The sequence below is a fragment of the Bos grunniens genome, chromosome 20 (assembly GCF_055505025.1).
Source record: "Bos grunniens cultivar Pamir isolate PY7600 chromosome 20, Bosgru_T2T1.0, whole genome shotgun sequence".
NCBI lineage: Eukaryota > Metazoa > Chordata > Mammalia > Artiodactyla > Bovidae > Bos > Bos grunniens.
Genome location: NC_141184.1, coordinates 20,810,107 through 20,828,523, shown reverse-complemented (window position 1 = coordinate 20,828,523; position 18,417 = coordinate 20,810,107). Strand labels below are relative to the sequence as shown.

At 37.3% G+C, this 18,417-nt stretch overlaps 1 protein-coding gene across 2 annotated transcripts in view; it reads left to right on the top strand.

Moving 5' to 3' along the window:
- The window catches only part of CDH12 (cadherin 12), a 1,181,755-nt gene that overhangs the window by 663,445 nt on the left and 499,893 nt on the right, over positions 1-18,417 (top strand). Inside the window, exon 3 of one of the 2 annotated variants that reach the window (XM_086362519.1) lies at positions 17,577-17,667. The exons of the other annotated variant lie outside the window; for it this stretch is intronic. The gene's annotated coding sequence lies outside the window, so the exon portion shown is untranslated. The remainder of the gene's footprint in view (positions 1-17,576; positions 17,668-18,417) is intronic. 2 annotated transcript variants of the gene reach the window in all.

Genomic DNA, 18,417 nt, shown 5'->3' with positions numbered 1-18,417 from the left:
GTGCTCAGCCTTCTTCACAGTCCAACTCTCACATCCATACATGACCACAGGAAAAACCATAGCCTTGACTAGATGAACCTTTGTTGGCAAAGTAATGTCTCTGCTTTTGAATATGCTATCTAGGTTGGTCATAACTTTCCTTCCAAGGAGTAAGTGTCTTTTAATTTCATGGCTGCAGTCACCATCTGCAATGATTTTGGAGCCCAGAAAAATAAAATCTGACACTGTTTCCACTGTTTCCGCATCTGTTTCCCATGAAGTGGTGGGACCGGATGCCATGATCTTCATTTTCTGAATGTTGAGCTTTAAGCCAACTTTTTCACTCTCCACTTTCACTTTCATCAAGAGGCTTTTGAGTTCCTCTTCACTTTCTGCCATAAGGGTGGTGTCATCTGCATATCTGAGGTTATTGATATTTCTCCCGGCAGGTATTGGTAGAAAATAAGAACATATTTAATGTACCAAACACTTTTATTATTTTTAGTTCTTTAAATTTTTATGTTGCCACTACAAGTCTAGGAAATGGCTTACTTAATTCTATGATTTTATATCTCAAAGTTGCTTTCAGGATTGTATGGGAAATATTTCCAAATGGCTTTGTGAAAAATATCATTATTATATACAACTCTCTGGAAAATAATTAAAATTCACAGAAAATGTTTGCTATTGATTTAAAATCCAAAAACGATTAAAAAATAAATTAAAAAATCAAACAAAATGACTGACATGTTCATTAAGACAGAATATCAACTGAACACATTTAATGCAGTAATCTTTCCTTTTAGTTTTTTCAGTATAATCTTATATGTGAAGTACATAATTTTCTGCGGTCCTTAAGACAGTAAATGGCTAACCCTTAATGATGATTTTTAAAGGACTATTAAAATTAAAAAGTACCTATATTCATAAGAGTTTAGAGAATCTCTAAAATATCCTCTGAAATAGCTGTATTTTGTTTATTCTCTTCCATCTCCAAGAATGTGCCTGTATTTTCATGTATGATATAAATTATCACCCTCATTTCAATCATTTTAAAGATTATTTTAAATTGGCATATGGATAATGCATTCATAATGGCGGGCAATTTTGTTATTGCAATTCAAGCAGGTCAAGCAAAAGTTTTGTTTTTGTTTCCGTATATGGTAAAGCAAAAAATACTTCAAATTATTGTGTTCTGCTATATAGCCACAACTTTTAATATCCAATAAAGAGTATAATTTATAATTTGAAAAACAACATGCTTTGTACTTATATGTCTATAGGAGAAAGGAACTAATATGCCTCATAGTGTAGTAGTTTTCAATAGAAAGACTATCTTGTGAAATATGGTTTTCATATGCATCCCTTGGTACCTACTAAGTAGAGTTATTTTTAGCACTAGCATTTTTTTAATGTGCTACTTTAATGGTGCTATATATCATTTTTTATTTAATTTCATTAGTAATATTAAACATTAAATCCCTTGTTGAATAGCAATTAAATTAAAAAGAAATAATCATTAAAATAATTAAGAATAGTATGCTTATTTTTCATAAATTCTCTATGTGTTTAATAATGTGTTTAATAATATCCCACCTCACAGGAATAAATTTGAGCCAATAACTTGTTTTTTTCAAAATTATTAGTCTAATTTATAAGCTATGATACTTATGCAAAGTGAGAATTTGCCTTTTTATTGTTAAATTTCAGGTACTTCTGCTGCATACCAATATAACACAAGTGACATCAAAATGGAATGTTAAGAGTGTCTATAGGTTAGAATTCCATGGTTGTCATGAAAATGTTCTGTTTATATAGTTTACCAGTAAGATCAAGATCAGTATCTAGAAGATATTGAGTATACAGTCTTGTTTTCCCATATTCTGTGCACATTGCAATTCAAGTCACAAAATATGGCACCATTATGTGACACTGTAACAGAAGATGCATATCTGACAATTTTAGTGTGATTTATGAACTGTTATTACTCCATTTTATTTATTCATAAATATAATAAAGATGATAAGTTAGCATTCCACTCGTTTCTTACAATGGGGTAGAGACAGTCTTCTCCCATGAATCATCTTGGCTATTAAAGAATTATGAACTCTCATTTTTGCTAAAATAGTTTGTAAACAAAGCAGAAACTAGTTTGGCATGCATCTATTTTGTTGTGAATGAAAGTAGTGAGAATATGAACGAGGCAATCTGTCCAATTCTAACGTAATATGAAGAATGTTGGAAAAATAAAGATAGCATTATTATGCATTGTAGCAAACAGTAAGGTAGCCCAAATAAGTTTCCTTTACTAGCCACTCAGCAATTTGCTTTTTGTCCTTACAAAGTACAAAAAAAAAAAAAAGGAGTATTAATTCATCTCTTTTCAGGTTGGAGGCAAGGGGATATGTGTGTGGATTTTCTGCATTATCTTATTAACAAATTGAGATTCTTCTCCAAAATAGAGAAATAATTTGAGCCATTTTTATGCATTTTATAATTTCCAAGTTATTGTCTCAAATTAATTCTTTAAATCAGTGTATCTTTATAGCATCAAAGTCACACCATCATTAGTTAATCAGTAGATATTAATTCTTCACTTATTTTTTATTAACCTTTAAAGTGTCACTTGGGAAATTAAATCTTAACAAAAATAAGTTCATTGTTTAAATAAAGTAAAATATGAACAAAAATAGTGTAAATTGTATATGTGTTTGGGACTCAGAAGAGGTCAGTCTTCCTGGAATTAAGACTTTGGCATTCTTTACTGTACTGACATATTAAATATAAAGAATATCTGGAGTACAGAATAAAGTGTGTAAATGAAGAAGGGAAAACCACTGAAGGGCACACATTTGGGCTTGAAATGTAAGGTAAATCAAACAAAGTTTTATAAAAGATAAAAAATAAATCATCTCAAAATATTGGGGAAAAAATATCTGACAGTTTAAAAATTAAGGGTGAGTTACTCTGAGAAACCTACATGCAGGTAAGGAAGCACCAGTTAGAACTGGACAGGGAACAACAGACTGGTTCCAAATAGGAAAAGGAATACATCAAAGCTATATACTGTCACCCTGATTATTTATGTGCAGAGTACATCATGAGAAATGCTGGTCTTGAAGAAGGACAAGCTGGAATCAAGATTGCCAGGAGAAATATCAATAACCTCAGATATGCAGATGACACCACCCTTATGGCAGAAAGTGAAAAGGAACTAAAAAGCCTCTTGATGACCATGAAAGAGGAGAGTGAAAAAGTTGGTTTAAGCTCAACATTCAGAAAACAAAGATCATGGCATCTGGTTCCATCACTTCATGGCAAATAGATGGAGAAACAGTGGAAACAGTCTCAGACTTTATTTTTTGGGGCTCCAAAATCACTGTAGATGGTGATTGCAACCATGAAATTAAAAGACACTCCTTGGAAAGAAAGTTATGACCAACTTAGATAGCATATTCAAAAGCAGAGATATTACTTTGTCAACAAAGGTCCGTCTAGTCAAGGCTATGGTTTTTCCAGTGGTCATGTATGGATGTGAGAGTTGGACTGTGAAGAAGGCTGAGTGCCGAAGAATTGATGCTTTTGAACTGTGGTGTTGGAGAAGACTCTTGAGAGTCCCTTGGACTGCAAGGAAATCCAACCAGTCCATCCTAAAGGAGACCAGTCCTGGGTGTTCATTGGAAGAACTGATACTAAAGCTGAAACTCCAACATTTTGGCCACCTCATACGAAGAGTTGACTCATTGGAAAAAACCTTGATGCTGGGAGGGATTGGGGGCTGGAGGAGAAGGGAAAGACAGAGGATGAGATGACTTGATGGCATCACCAATTCGATGCACATGAGTTTGGGTGAACTCCGGGAGTTGGTGATGGACAGGGAGGCCTGGCATGCTGCAAACCATGGGGTTGCAAAGAGTCGGACAAGACTGAGAGACTGAACTGAACTGAACTTTGTGGAAATAACAAACATCATCACAAAATGTAATATTTTACCAAATAATTAAGTAATTGGCATTCTGAGACATTCATATTACTTCCATGAATTTAACTTACTTCTGTGCCCTTTTACATCATGTGAATGAAACCAAAATCTTAGTTTAGATATAATGCCTAGTATTTTTTTTACATTTTTTTCCAAAAGCAGAGAAAATATGTTGGTTTAAATTGCAAGTGTATTTGGTCCTAGATGGGATGGTGGTTTAGTCACTCAGTCGTGTCTGACTCTTAGGAACCCATGGACTGTAGACCTTCAGGCTCTTCTGTCCATGGGATTTCCCAGGAAGGAATACTGGAGTAGGTGTCATTTCCTTCTCTAGGGAAACTTCCCGATGCAGGGAGTGTACCCGGCTCTACTGTACTGCAGGAGGATTCACAACCGACTGAGCCACCAAGGAAGCCCTAGAAGGAATAACAATGTGATTAAATAGAAAAGTGGATATAAGCATGCATTTTCCCTTCAAAAATCAGAATGGAACACATCATAATAAATATGATTCTAGGGGAAGTTGGGATCTCATTACTAAAAATAAAAAAATTCCTTACAATGACTAAAAGAAGAGAAAGAATTTGCAGACTTGCTAGGAGGGGGTGATAATTGCTTCAGTGAGTTTGATAATGTAAAATCCTTCAAAAATACTAGTGGTTTTGATTGGAGATCTACTCAATTCAAGAATTAAAGTGCCTGTAATTGTGAATAGACAACTTAAATATCCCCTACCAAGGAGATATAAAAGCAATTGTATTCATATAACTATTAAAATAGTATTATATATTGAGAAATGAAAGGTGTTTCTTTGATTAATTTTATCTTCAATTATTTTATATTTGTTACAGAAACTATAATTCTAAGTAGAAGACATAATTAGAGGAAAGAATAAGATTTTTTTAGGAGAGTATAAATTTAGCAAGGGGAGGTGACCAGCCTTCGTTTCTCACATTTGATTAAGGGATTTATGCTTTTGCAAGATATATTCAGGCTAATTAAAATCATGCTTGTGTTTTCATTAATGGGAGCAGAACAGAAATTTCTCAAGCTCATGAATATATATATACTATGTGATATCAAGTTAGGTTCCAGTTTTGATCATCAGAGGTAAGAAAAGTAAATGATTCAGTTTTCCTTTTATGAAAAATGGGTTTTTTTTTACTTATTTACTTTTAACAGGAAGGAAAAATGTTTAAATATACAGAGACTTGCAGATATACAGAGATATACAGATACATAGAGACTTGCAGATATACAGAGATCTCAGTTTCCCTTTGGAAACATACTTTACTGAATAATAAATGTTAAAATAGTAACATTAAAATTCTGCAACGCCCGCCTTTTTTTATTTAGCAAGAAAAAATCATTCCTGTACCCTCACCAAGGTCTAAAATGTGAACATATTAAATGGTGTTTCGAAGTTAGGTTTAGACAGCGCCCTTTCAGATCCTTTTATATGTGTACCAATTTTTTTCATAAAATATTGCTACTTGTTATTAAAACAATATTAATATTAGTGACTCAAATACTTTGGCCATCTGATGCGAAAAACTGACTCATTTGAAAAGAAACTGATGCTGGGAAAGATTGAAGGTGGGTGGAGAAGGGGACGACAGAGGATGAGATGGTTGGATAGCATCACCGACTTGATGGACATGAGTTTGAGTAAACTCCAGGAGTTGGTGATGGACAGGGAAGCCTGGTGTGCTGCAGTCCATGGGGTCACAAAGAGTCAGACATTACTGAGCAATTGAATTGAACTGAGTAATAATAACAGCAAGAGTAAATAGCTACCATTCATTAAGAATTATTACTGAAACTTTTCTGAATGTTTTACTGAAATTAACTAAGATCCTAAATAATGTAGCCACTATCTTCATTTTACAAACTTAAAGATTAAGGTTTTAAAAATTTAATCACTTTCCCAACTTTGCAGTTATTAAGTAGCAAAGCTGAGAACAGAAAAAATATCCAGCACTGTCCAAGTCTTATATTATCTGCAAAAAGACAGTGAAAGACATGGAAATATTAGGAATTCAAATTCTATCCTAAGACAACCCAGAAGGGTTCACATTTCTTATGGAAAAAAACAAGGGTGGTATATCACTGCAAAGGAATTGCCGTGTTGCAAAATGAGAATGAGATTCTCATCTCACAGGCAGAGTAATGAGGCTATGGGGCTTCCCTGGTGGCTCAGTGGTAAAGCATCTGCCTGCCAATGCAGGAGACACAGGTTTGATCCCTGGTCCAGGAAGATCCCCTGGAGAAGGAAATGGCAACCCACTCCAGCATTCTTCCCTGGAGAACCCTGTGGAGCCTTGCTTGTTACAGTCCATGGAGTCGCAAAGCATCAGACATGACTTAGTGACATGACCACATAGATGATAAAGTTGCTGCTGCTGCTGCTGCTGCTGCTAAGTCACTTCAGTCGTGTCCGACTCTGTGCGACCCCATAGACTGCAGCCCACCAGGCTCTGCCGTCCCTGAGATTCTCCAGGCAAGAACACTGGAGTGGGTCGCCATTGCCTTTTCCATTGTGTGAAAGTGAAAAGTGAAATTGAAGTCACTCAGTTGCGTCCGACTCATAGTGACCCCATGGACTGCAGCCTACCAGGCTCCTCCATCCATGGGATTTTCTAGGCAAAAGTACTGGAGTGGCTTGCCATTGCCTTCTCTGCATGATAAAGTTAGGAAGGGAATACAGGCCACCAGGGAACTAAAGAAAGATAACTTTTCCACATGTTTTGTTTTAATATTGTTGAAGTTTCTTAGTGTTTTGAGCAATAAAGAAAAATGTGTTACAAATATTTGTATAAAATATCCATCGTAGGGAGATGCCCTGTGTTTTCTCACACGAAAAAATATTCTCAGACGACCTAAGGTTAAAATTTTAAGTGCAGCTGCTGTTCAAAATTCTCACTAGGAGTCATTTACAAGTTAACCAACCTCAAGAAATACAAAATCAAACAAAAATTGTCTTGGTCAAATTGTTTCTAAAATGTCCAAAATTAACTCACAATTAACATCTTCCTAAATTTTAAAAGGAAATTTATGTGAGATATTATTCACCTGCATAAATGGATTCATTTATTCTTTCAGTTCAGTTCAGTCACATACTCCTGTTCGACTCTGCAACCCCATGAATTGAATCACACCAGGCCTCCCTGTCCATCACCAACTCCCGGAGTTCACCCAAACTCATGTTCATCGAGTCAGTGATGCCATCCAGCCATCTCATCTTCTGTCATCCCCTTCTCCTCCTGCCCCCAATCCCTCCAGGCTCCAGAGTCTTTTCCAGTGAGTCAACTCTTCACTTGACGTGTCCAAAGTATTGGAGTTTCAGCTTTAGCATTAGTCCGTCCAATGAATACCCAGGACTGATCTCCTTTAGAATAGACTGGTTGGATCTCCTTGCAGTCCAAGGGACTCTCAAGAGTCTTCTCCAACACCACAGTTCAAAAGCATCAATTCTTCCGTGCTCAGCCTTCTTCACAGTCCAACTCTCACATCCATACATGACCACAGGAAAAACCATAGCCTTGACTAGACAAAACTTTGTTGGCAAGGTAATGTCTCTTGCTTTTGAATATGCTATCTAGGTTGGTCATAACTTTCCCTCCAAGGAGTAAGTACCTTTTAATTTCATGGTTGCAGTCACCATCTGTAGTGATTTTGGAGTCCAAAAAAATAAAGTCTGACACTGTTTCCACTGTTTGTCCATCTATTTCCCATGAAGTGATGGGACCAGATGCCATGATCTTAGTTTTCTGAATGTTGAGCTTTAAGCCAACTTTTACCCTCTCCTCTTTCACTTTCATCAAGAGGCTTTTTAGTTCCTCTTGACTTTCTGCCATAAGGGTGGTGTCATCTGCATATCTGAAGTTATCGATATTTCTCCTGGCAATCTTGATTCCAGCTTGTGCTTCTTCCAGCCCAGCATTTTTCATGATGTACTCTACATATAAGTTAAATAAGCAGGGTGACAATATACAGCCTTGACGTACTCCTTTTCCTATTTGGAACCAGTCTGTTGTTCCCTGTCCAGTTCTAACTGTTGCTTCCTGACCTGCATATAGGTTTCTCAAGAGGCAGGTCAGCAGGTCTGGTATTCCCATCTCTATCAGAATTTTACACAGTTTATTGTGATCCACACAGTCAAAGGCTTTGGCATAGTCAATAAAGCAGAAATAGATGTGTTTCTGGAACTCTCTTCCTTTTTTGATGATCCAGTGAATGTTGGCAATTTGATCTCTGGTTCCTCTGCCTTTTCTAAAACCACCTTGAACATCTGGAAGTTCACGGTTCACGTGATGCTGAAGCCTGGCTTGGAGAATTTTGAGCATTACTTTACTAGCGTGTGAGATGAGTGCAATTGTGTGGTAGTTTGAGCATTCCTTGCATTGCCTTTCTTTGGGATTGGAATGAACACTGACCTTTTCCAGTCCTGTGGCCACTGCTGAGTTTTCCAAATTTGCTGACATATTGAGTGCAGCACTTTCACAGCATCATCTTCCAGGATTTGGAATAGCTCAACTGGAATTCCATCACCTCCACTAGCTTTGTTCCTAGTGATGCTTTCTAAGGTCCACTTGACTTCACATTCCAGGATATCTGGCTCTAGGTGAGTGATCACACCACCGGGATTATCTTGGTCATGAAGGTCTTTTTTGAACAGTTCTTCTGTGTATTCTTGCCACCTCTTCTTAATAGCTTCTGCTTGTGTTAGGTCCATACAATTTCTGTCCTTTATCAAGCCCATCTTTGCATGAAATTTTCCCTCGGTATCTCTAATTTTCTTGAAGAGATCTCTAGTCTTTCCTATTCTGTTGTTTTCCTCTATTTCTTTGCATTGATCACTGAGGAAGGCTTTCTTATCTTTTCTTGTTGTTCTTTGGAACTCTGCATTCAGATGCTTATGTCTTTCCTTTTCTCCTTTGCTTTTCGCTTCTCTTCTTTTCACAGCTATTTGTAAGGCCTCCCCAGACAGCCATTTTGCTTTTTTGCATTTCTTTTCCATGGGGATGGTCTTGATCCCTGTCTCCTGTACAGTGTCATGAACCTCCATCCATAGTTCATCAGGCACTCTGTCTATCACATCTAGTCCCTTAAATCTATTTGTCACTTCCACTGTATAATCATAAGAAATTTGATTTAGGTCATACTTAAATGGTCTGGTGGTTTTCTCCACTTCCTTCAATTTCAGTCTGAATTTGGTAGTAAGGAGTTCATGATCTGAGCCGCAGTCAGCTCCTGGTCTTGTTTTTGCTGACTGCATAGAGCTTCTCTATCTTTGGCTGCAAAGAGTATAATCAGTCTGATTCCAGTGTTGACCATCTGGTGATGTCCATGTGTAGAGTCTTCTCTTGTGTTGTTGGAAGAGGGTACTTGCTATGACCAGTGCGTTCTCTTGGCAAAACTCTATTAGTCTTTGCCCTGCTTCATTCTGTATTCCAAGGCCAAATTTGCCTGTTACCCCAGGTGTTTCTTGACTTCCTACTTTTCATTCCAGTCCCCTATAATGAAAAGGATATCTTTCAGGGGTATTAGTTCTAAAAGGTCTTGGAGGTCTTCATAGAACCATTCAACTTCAGCTTCTTTAGCACTACTGGTCGGGGTATAGACTTGGATTACTGTGATATTGAATGGTTTGCCGTGGAAACGAACAGAGATCATTCTGTCATTTTTGAGATTGCATCCAAGTACTGCATTTCAGACTCTTTTGTTGACCATGATGGCTACTCCATTTCTTCTAAGGAATTCCTGCCCATAGTAGTAGATATAATGGTCATCTGAGTTAAATTCACCCATTCCAGTCCATTTTAGTTCACGGATTCCTAGAATGTCGACATTCACTCTTGCCATTTCCTGTTTGACTACTTCCAATTTGCCTTGATTCATGGACCTAACATTCCAGGTTCCTATGCAATACTGCTCTTTACAGCATTGGATCTTGTTTCTATCACCAGTCACATCCACAACTGGGTATTGTTTTTACTTTGGCGCCATCCCTTCATTCTTTCTGGAGTTATTTCTCCACTGATCTCCAGTAGCATATTGGTCACCTCCCAATCTGGGCTGAGTATTCAGAGGACCCCCTCCTCCCTACTGCCTCCAAGTTGTATATATTTTCTCGTTCCACAGAGTAGAACACTAACTGGCATTAATACAATTAGAGAAGGCCCAGACTTCTGGACAACTCCATCTAGATCCATCTCATTCCTTTATAATTCATGAAGGGAACCGAGAGGCCTTTCTATATTACCTCAATTTCCCTAGTTCTGATTTACTTATGTTAAATTATACAATGTGTCATATAACAGAAATAATGTGGAATATGAATGCACATGGCCTGAGACATCATCTTAAAAGCTGGAAATACTCATCTTACTCTTTATTCTACATATGTTATATTGAGTTAACACTTATCAAAATGTGGGGGAAAGATGAGTCTAAATAAAATCATTAAAGATCAGATTCTAAGGGCTCCTTTGGCATTCCTGATAGCTCAGTTGATGAAGAATGTGTCTGCAGTGCAGGAGACCCTGGTTGGATTCCTAGATCAGGAAAATTCTCTGGAGCAGGGATAGGCCAGTGTTCTGGCCCGGAGAATTTCATGGACTGGATAGTCCATAGGATTGCAAAAAGTCGGATACGACTGAGCGACTTTCACTTTCACTGGCATTCCCTTCATTCAGTAACTGGCTGCAATGTATTAAACACACATTTTGTGCTGGGCAATGTACTGAGCATTTGTGATTCAACAAGAATTAACATGAGTTCTCAGTATTGTGCTATCCTTTGTCACTCAGTCATGTCCAACTCTTTGCCACCCCATGGACGGTACCCTGCCAGGCTCCTCTGTCCATGGGATTCTCCAGGCAAGAATTCTGGAGTGGGTTGTCATGCCCTTCTCTAGGGGATCTTCCCAACCCAGGGATTGAACCCAGGTCTCCCGCATTGCAGGTGGATTCTTTACCATCTAAGTCACCAGGGAAGCCTATGAATACTACAGTGGGTAGCTTATCCCTCCTTCAGGAGATCTTCCCAACCCAGGAATGGAATCAGGGTCTCCTGCATTCCAGGCGGATTCTTTACCAGCTGACCTACCGGGGAAGTCCATTCTCAGTACTAGAGAGATTCAAATATTTAGCTATGGACAGTGTTAGTTTCCTTATGCTATGCAACAAATTACTATACACTTTGTGGCATAAATGAACACTCATTTATTATCTCATACATCATATTCCAGAATTCTAGGCAGTCTCAGCTGAACTCTGACTAGGGTATCACATGGCAGAAGTCAAGGTGGTTCCTTAACAGAGGGATGGGTTCCAGGTTCATTCAGGTTGATAGCAGAATAAATTCTCATTGTAAGATTGAGGTCCCATTTTCTCACTGCCTGTCATCTGAGAGTCTTTCTCAGATATTAAAAAAATCAAAGTGTTACTTGCTCAGTTTTCTCTGACTTTTTGCGACCCCATGGAGACCAGCCCACCAGGCTCCTCTGTCCATGGGATTCTCCAGGCAAGAATTCTGGAGTGAGTAGCCATTAACTTCTCTGGGAGATCTTCCAGACCCAGGAATGTGACCTGGGTCTCCTGCATTGTCAGCATATTCTTTATCTCCTGAGCCACCAGCAAAGCCCAGATAGATCTTTTAGCTCTTTCCCACAAGGCCTCCTTCAGCTTTAGGCCAGGAACAACTCTGAATTTTCAAATCTTTGACTTCCTTTCCTGCTCCCTGTTGAAGAAAATGCTCTGCTTTTAAATGCTGCTTTAGCTTAGATTAGGCTCACTGGGTAATCTTTTATTTACCATGAGTTGTAGTCTCAATTACAAAACACTGTAACTTCAAAAAACTACCTTGCTGTTACAAAGACTGAGGGTCATAGGCATGATCTTAGAATTCTAAATACCACCAACACAGATAGGAGTAGAGTCCAGAGAATAGCCTTTGTAGAGATAGGTTACACTCGAATTTGATGCCACACTACTCAGCAATGCAAACATATGAATGTAAAAAAATTAAAAGTAAAGAAAAAAGATTGTGGAAAAGTAGCTAAAAATTCACCAAGACTGCCTTTTCCACACTTCAGCTTTTTAGTAGGCGATATCTGAATTTGTTATTCCATATTCTGTTTCATGTTATACTCTTGATCCCTAGGTGTTTAGTTTTTGTTGCTGTTACTGTCTGTATTGTTGTTGTTATTGTGAGCCAACCATATGTATTTGATGTTAACATTATAAAAGATTCACTTTCCCTTGGAGGATTTTGCAGAAGGTTCTTAAATCTTTAATCAAGTGAGTGCCTCTGTGTATCAATCAGTGTTATACAAGAGAAAAATAACCTCTCTCTCTCTATATATATATATATATACATACATATATATATATATATACACACACACACATACACAAAGAATTTTATATTACCAATAATTGGCTTATTAAAATGTTGGATTTGATTAGGCAAGTCCAATATTTGCAAGGTAGGCTATCAGAAGGCAGGCTGGAACTTTGGGACAGGCTAACACTGCTATCCAAAAGTTACATATATTTTTTCTTTTGTTTTCTTCTCTCTCTCTTTTTTTTTTTTTTTTTTAGGGAAGCCTCAGCTATGCTCTTAAAGTTTATCAAATGTTTGAACTAAGCCCACCCAAATTATCACATCTATAAATGCCTTCATAGCAGCACCTCAGTTGCTGTTTGATTACCGTAGCCAGTCAAGTTGACATATAAAAAACACCCTCACTAGTTGTTGTTTTTGTGTCAAAAGAAATAAAGACATTTACTTTATTCTCAAAGTGTCATTACACCACAATCTATTGAAACTGATCCTTCCCTTCTTCATTGATTTCCCTGAATGCATACTAGTGAAAGTCACTCATTCATGTCCGACTGTGACCCCAAGGACTATACAGTCCATGGAATTCTCCAGGCCAGAATATTGGAGTGGGTAACTATTCTTTCTCCAGGGGATCTTCCCAACCTAGGAATTGAACCGGAGTCTCCTGCATTGCAGGCAGATTCTTTACCAGCTGAGCTACCAGGGAAGCCCCAAATGCATATGAGACTGGCAGATATATCTATCCAGAAATGTTGTGAGCAAGGATGTGGTTACCTTGTACATGAGTCAACCATCATGATAATTTAGAAATGATCATCCACTTTCCTATTTTATATTGATGAGCAAAATAGGTGGACACAAATAGCACAAATAACACTATCTCTACATATTTTATAATTTCAATTTAACATTGCAATAAAATAATAATAAAAAGAAATGCAATAAGTTCAAAATCAACTAACACTTCAAGTTCTAGAGCTGTTCATTCGCGTCCATAGTGAGGGGGTAGAAAAAGGGTTTCAGGTCAAACCCAAAGTGCCTCTTTCTTGCACATTGTTTCTGCACAAAGCTGTGCTTGCCCATATTCAGACAGAAGACCTTGAAGAGGCTGCAGTGTAGAAAGGCAACTCATCAATTTGGCAAACTTTTGTGGTTAGCTTGTTCTCTGAGTGAATCTCTTGTTTTTCATATTGACTTAGATTTCAAGCCTTCCCAAAGATTACTTCAATTCATGTATCATACTACTGAATGACAAATTGACACTTCTTCTCCCTTCGGTAATTTCTAAGTGTACACATAAGAGGAGAAAGTAAAGGTCATCCATTTATCTACAAAAAATGTTCAGTCAATAAACTTTTCTCTAAAAAACTGTGGTATTGTCTTGAATGTTCCAAGACAAAAAATATTAAAAGCTTGTTGCAAAACTATAATCCTCTTTTAGGTATTTTTAAATGTCATTTCCGTTGTGTTACCAATAATTACTGTCACTGTCTTCATCATTTATTGATGGAAGATACAAAGGTCTGGAAAAGTGGGAAGACAAAATGAGTAGTTTTAATTGTTATATTAAAGAACATACTGACATTTTTTTATTTTTTTATTGAAAAATAATTTTCATTTATTTTTATCTGAGTAAAACATCTTTTTCCAAAGCCTAACGTGATGAGGTCAAATTCTTTCTGAGGAAAAAATATATTAAACCGCTCTGCTTTTGTATGTTTATGAGTTTATACTTCCTGCCTATATTATTCTAATAAAGCATCATAATTAAAGTTAACACAAAGTCATTATTGCCTGGAAATATCACATACAGAAATCATGTTGTCATTGTGGAAATTTCAGATGGCTGAATGCCTATGGTCTATTTTAGGAAATTCTAAGGTGTACTATCCACAGATTTTACCTACAGAGAAAAAGAATTAGACATAAATTGATTTTAATGCAAGTCACGATAATTTTATTTTGGAAGAAGTTAGATTTGACAGTTTCTTAAAACTGTAATAAATGTATATTAATGTATATATAATATAGAAATATAAATTATAAACATTATTTCATAAGTTTATGGATATTACTATATTATTTCATAATGTCTTCTCTATAAATCAGGATTTCTGTTAAGTTTCTCCTACATATGACACAAATTAAGTGAGTCAAAGAGATGAAAAATGATGTAACACTATTCAATTCATCACTGTTAGATTAAGTTGCTATTGAAAATAACCATTCAAACAAGTGTTGGTATAATCTGGGTTGCTAAACTATGGCCAGAGGGTCATATTCGATCTACTGTCTGTTTTTGTATAGACCACAAAGAAAGAAAGCTGTTATATTTTTTAACAGCTACATCTAAAATTATTGTGTAAGTACCTTTATAATATCCTCAATTTTGCCTCTTTGCTGAAATCTTTAAACCATTTACTATCTAGTCATTTAAATAAAAGTCTGCCAACCTTTATGTCAAATGAACGGAAACACTGAGGAAAGAGAAAAGCTGAATTCTACTTTATTGTTTGAAAATTATACCTTTGTGAACTCAGAAAAGATATTGTTATGTTAGACCCAATTCTTTCATCTTTAAAATGGACATAGTAATATGATTTGATCACTTCATACATATAATAATTCCCAAAGAAATAATTTTATGCAATCTCTTTGAAAAGTATATAACACAGTAATATGAATATGTTATGAAATTAAAATACACATAAGGTTTGACTTTAAGAGCAGGCTTTGGAGTGATTGCTGAATTTCAATTCCAGATAAGCCACTTTCTAGCATTGTTGATTTAGGGAAACTTGCCCTAAATTAAACTCAGCTATTTAGCCTAACAAACTTTCTGTAACCTGTTACTATTATTTGCTTTTATTTTTGCAAGTTGAAGCTGTGTGAAGAAGTAACTGCTGGCAGATCGCTGTTTCCCTGATTAGTTTTTATCCACCTCTTTCCTAGAAATCTGCTTGCATTGCCCACTGGCAGTGACAAATTTTCTGATAATGAATGATTTCTTCTGGAAATTCTTTCTTATGGGGTTGACTTTGTGATTCAAATGCTTGGGAAACACTCGACCCTGATCTTATCCTGCAGTTTGGTCACTGTGTCTTCTATTGCAAGGATATTGCATCTTGGCCCAGAGATGTATCCGTTTTCCAAAGCTCCCTCCTACATTGACTTGGAGATTTGTCTTTCTTCTGACTCACTCTCTTCTACAATAATTCTAGAATACTGAGAAGCTATTGCATATAGTGCTTGGGTGGGTTGAGTCCCAACATGGAACTATGAATAAATTAGAGCAGATTTTCTATTATTTTTAAGAATCCTACTTTCCCAGTGTAAATGTTATACATCTTTCTTGCTTGCATGACAACAGTAATCTAGGGGCCTAATGTTAAACCTAAGAATTAAATCTTTCTAGTGGATTTTTTCCACACTTATGCTGGGTCACATAACTCAGTAGTATAACAGCAGTCCTAGGCCTGCTTAATCTGAGGACCATACCAGTAAAAATCCTTCATAAAAATGACCCTACTGCACTAAATCAAGTACAAACATTTGTCTTAGAATTCCAAAATCCTGTTTTTTCTTGGTGCCTTCTATATACTCAGAATATTATGTCATCCTTTCATCCTAGGGCAACTCGATTAATATCCACAACTTGAGACAGCGCAGGGCCCTGAGTCACTTATGTTAAAAACCAAATTTAACATCTGCTAAGTATGTGCCAACAAAGGTCTGTCTAGTCAAGGCTATGGTTTTTCCTGTGGTCATGTATGGATGTGAGAGTTCGACTGTCAAGAAGGCTGAGCACCGAAGAATTGATGCTTTTGAACTGTGGTGTTGGAGAAGACTCTTGAGAGTCCCTTGGACTGCAAGGAGATCCAACCAGTCCATTCTGAAGGAGATCAGCCCTGGGATTTCTTTGGAAGGAATGATGCTAAAGCTGAAACTCCAGTACTTTGGCCACCTCCTGCGAAGAGTTGACTCATTGGAAAAGACTGATGCTGGGAGGGACTGGGGGCAGGAGGAGAAGGGGATGACAGAGGATGAGATGGCTGGATGGCATCACTGACTCGATGAACGTGAGTCTGGGTGAATTCCGGGAGTTGGTGATGGACAGGGAGGCCTGGCATACTGTGATTCATGAGGTCGCAAAGAGTCGGACACGGCTGAGCAACTGAACTGAAGTATGTGAAATATTTACCCCTAAAACATCACAGTGTTAACACATCTATGATCTTGGACCAGCCTGTCTATTTCCCTAACTTTACTGAATTTAGTAGATGATCCTAAGAAGATTGCTTCAATGCAGATCATTAGCTAAGATGTCCATTCAAGGATATAAGTAACTAAGTAAAGTCGCTCAGTCGTGTCGAACTCTTTGCGACCCCATGGACTGTAGCCTACCAGGCTCCTCTGTCCATTGGACTTTCCAGGCAATAGTACTGGAGTGGATTGCCATTTCCTTCTCCAGAGGATCTTCCCAACCTAGAGATCAAACCCGGGTCTCCTGCATTGTAGACAGACACTTTACCGTCTGAGCCACGAGGAAAGTCTTATTCAAGGATATGTTAGAACTCAATTCCGCAAAGCCTGTTTTTTTCCACTAAGCTCCTCACTTTGAAAGCAAAGTTCACTACAACAGGGATAATAGTTTTCCTTTTAAAAATGTTAGAGAGAAAACAAAGTTTGCATCATAATGATCCTGGAATAATTAGAATTATTTCAAGCTATTAATAAAAGTGTTACTCTGGTTGTTTTTATTAAAATGTTTTAGGTGTTTAAGTTGCTGCTAAATCATATTGCTTAGAGTGATTTTATGTGATTTTTTCTTAATTAAAGATAGTAAAAGCAGAGTGTAGCAACTTAGTTTTTCCACAGTCCATCATTTTGCAACAAACTGTGAGTACATGTGTCCTCTGCCATTAGTATAACAAATTGTATTCTTTAGCTATAAATGAAGATGTAAATTGTGAACCATTAATTTTCTCAAATAATTTTTATTAATAACCTATCGTTCTCATATTTTAATATCCATTGGACTGAGTTTAAAATTAATTATAAAAAATAAAATGACAATTTTCAGGAATGAAAAATTTTGTTTTTCAGTCACTCAATCGTTGTCTGATTCTTTGCAACCACGTGGACTGCAGAACACCAGATTTCCCTATCCTTTACTGTCTCCCAAAGTTTTTTCAATCTCATGTCCAGTCAGTGATGCCATCCAACCATCTCATCCTCTATTATCCCCTTCTCCTCCTGTCCACAGTCTCCTACAGATCAGAGTCTTTTCGAGTGAATCAGCTCTTCCTGCAGGTGGCCAAAGTATTGGAGCTTCAGCTTCAGCATCAGTCCTGCCAGTGAGTATTCAGGGTTAATTTCCTTTAGGATTGACTGGTTTATCTCCTTGATGTCCAAGGGACTATAAAGAATCTTCTCCAACATTACAGTTCAAAAGCATCAATTATTTGGCACTCAGCCTTCTTTAAAGTCCAATTCTCACACTTGTACATGACTAATGGGAAAACCACAGCTTTGACTAGACAGAACTTTGTCAGCAAAGTAATGTCTCTGCTTTTTAATGTGCTGTCTAGGTTTGTCATAGCTTTTCCTCCAAGGAACAAGAGTCTTTTTATTTCATGGCTGCAGCCACAATCCACAGTGATTTTGGAGCTCAAGAAAATAAAGTCTGTCACTGTTTCCATTGTTTCCCCATCTATTTGCTATGAAGTGATGGACTGGATTCCATGATTTTCTTTTTTAGAATGCTGAGTCTTAAGCCAGCTTTTTCACTCTCTTCTTTCATTTTCATCAAGAGGTTCTTTAGTCCTCTTCACTTTCTGCCATTAGGGTGGTTCATCTGCCTATCTGAGGTTATTGATATTTCTCCTGGCAATCTTGATTCCAGCTTGTGATTCTTCTAACCCTGTGTTTTGCAGGATGTACTCTAGGCTCAGATGGTAAAGAATCTGCCTGCAATGAAAGAAACCTGGGTTCGGTCCCTGGGTTGGGAAGATCCCCTGGAGAGGGAAATGGCAACCCACTCCTTTGTTCTTGCCTGGGAAATCCTATGGACAGAGATACCTGGTGGGCTGCAGTCTATGGAGTCA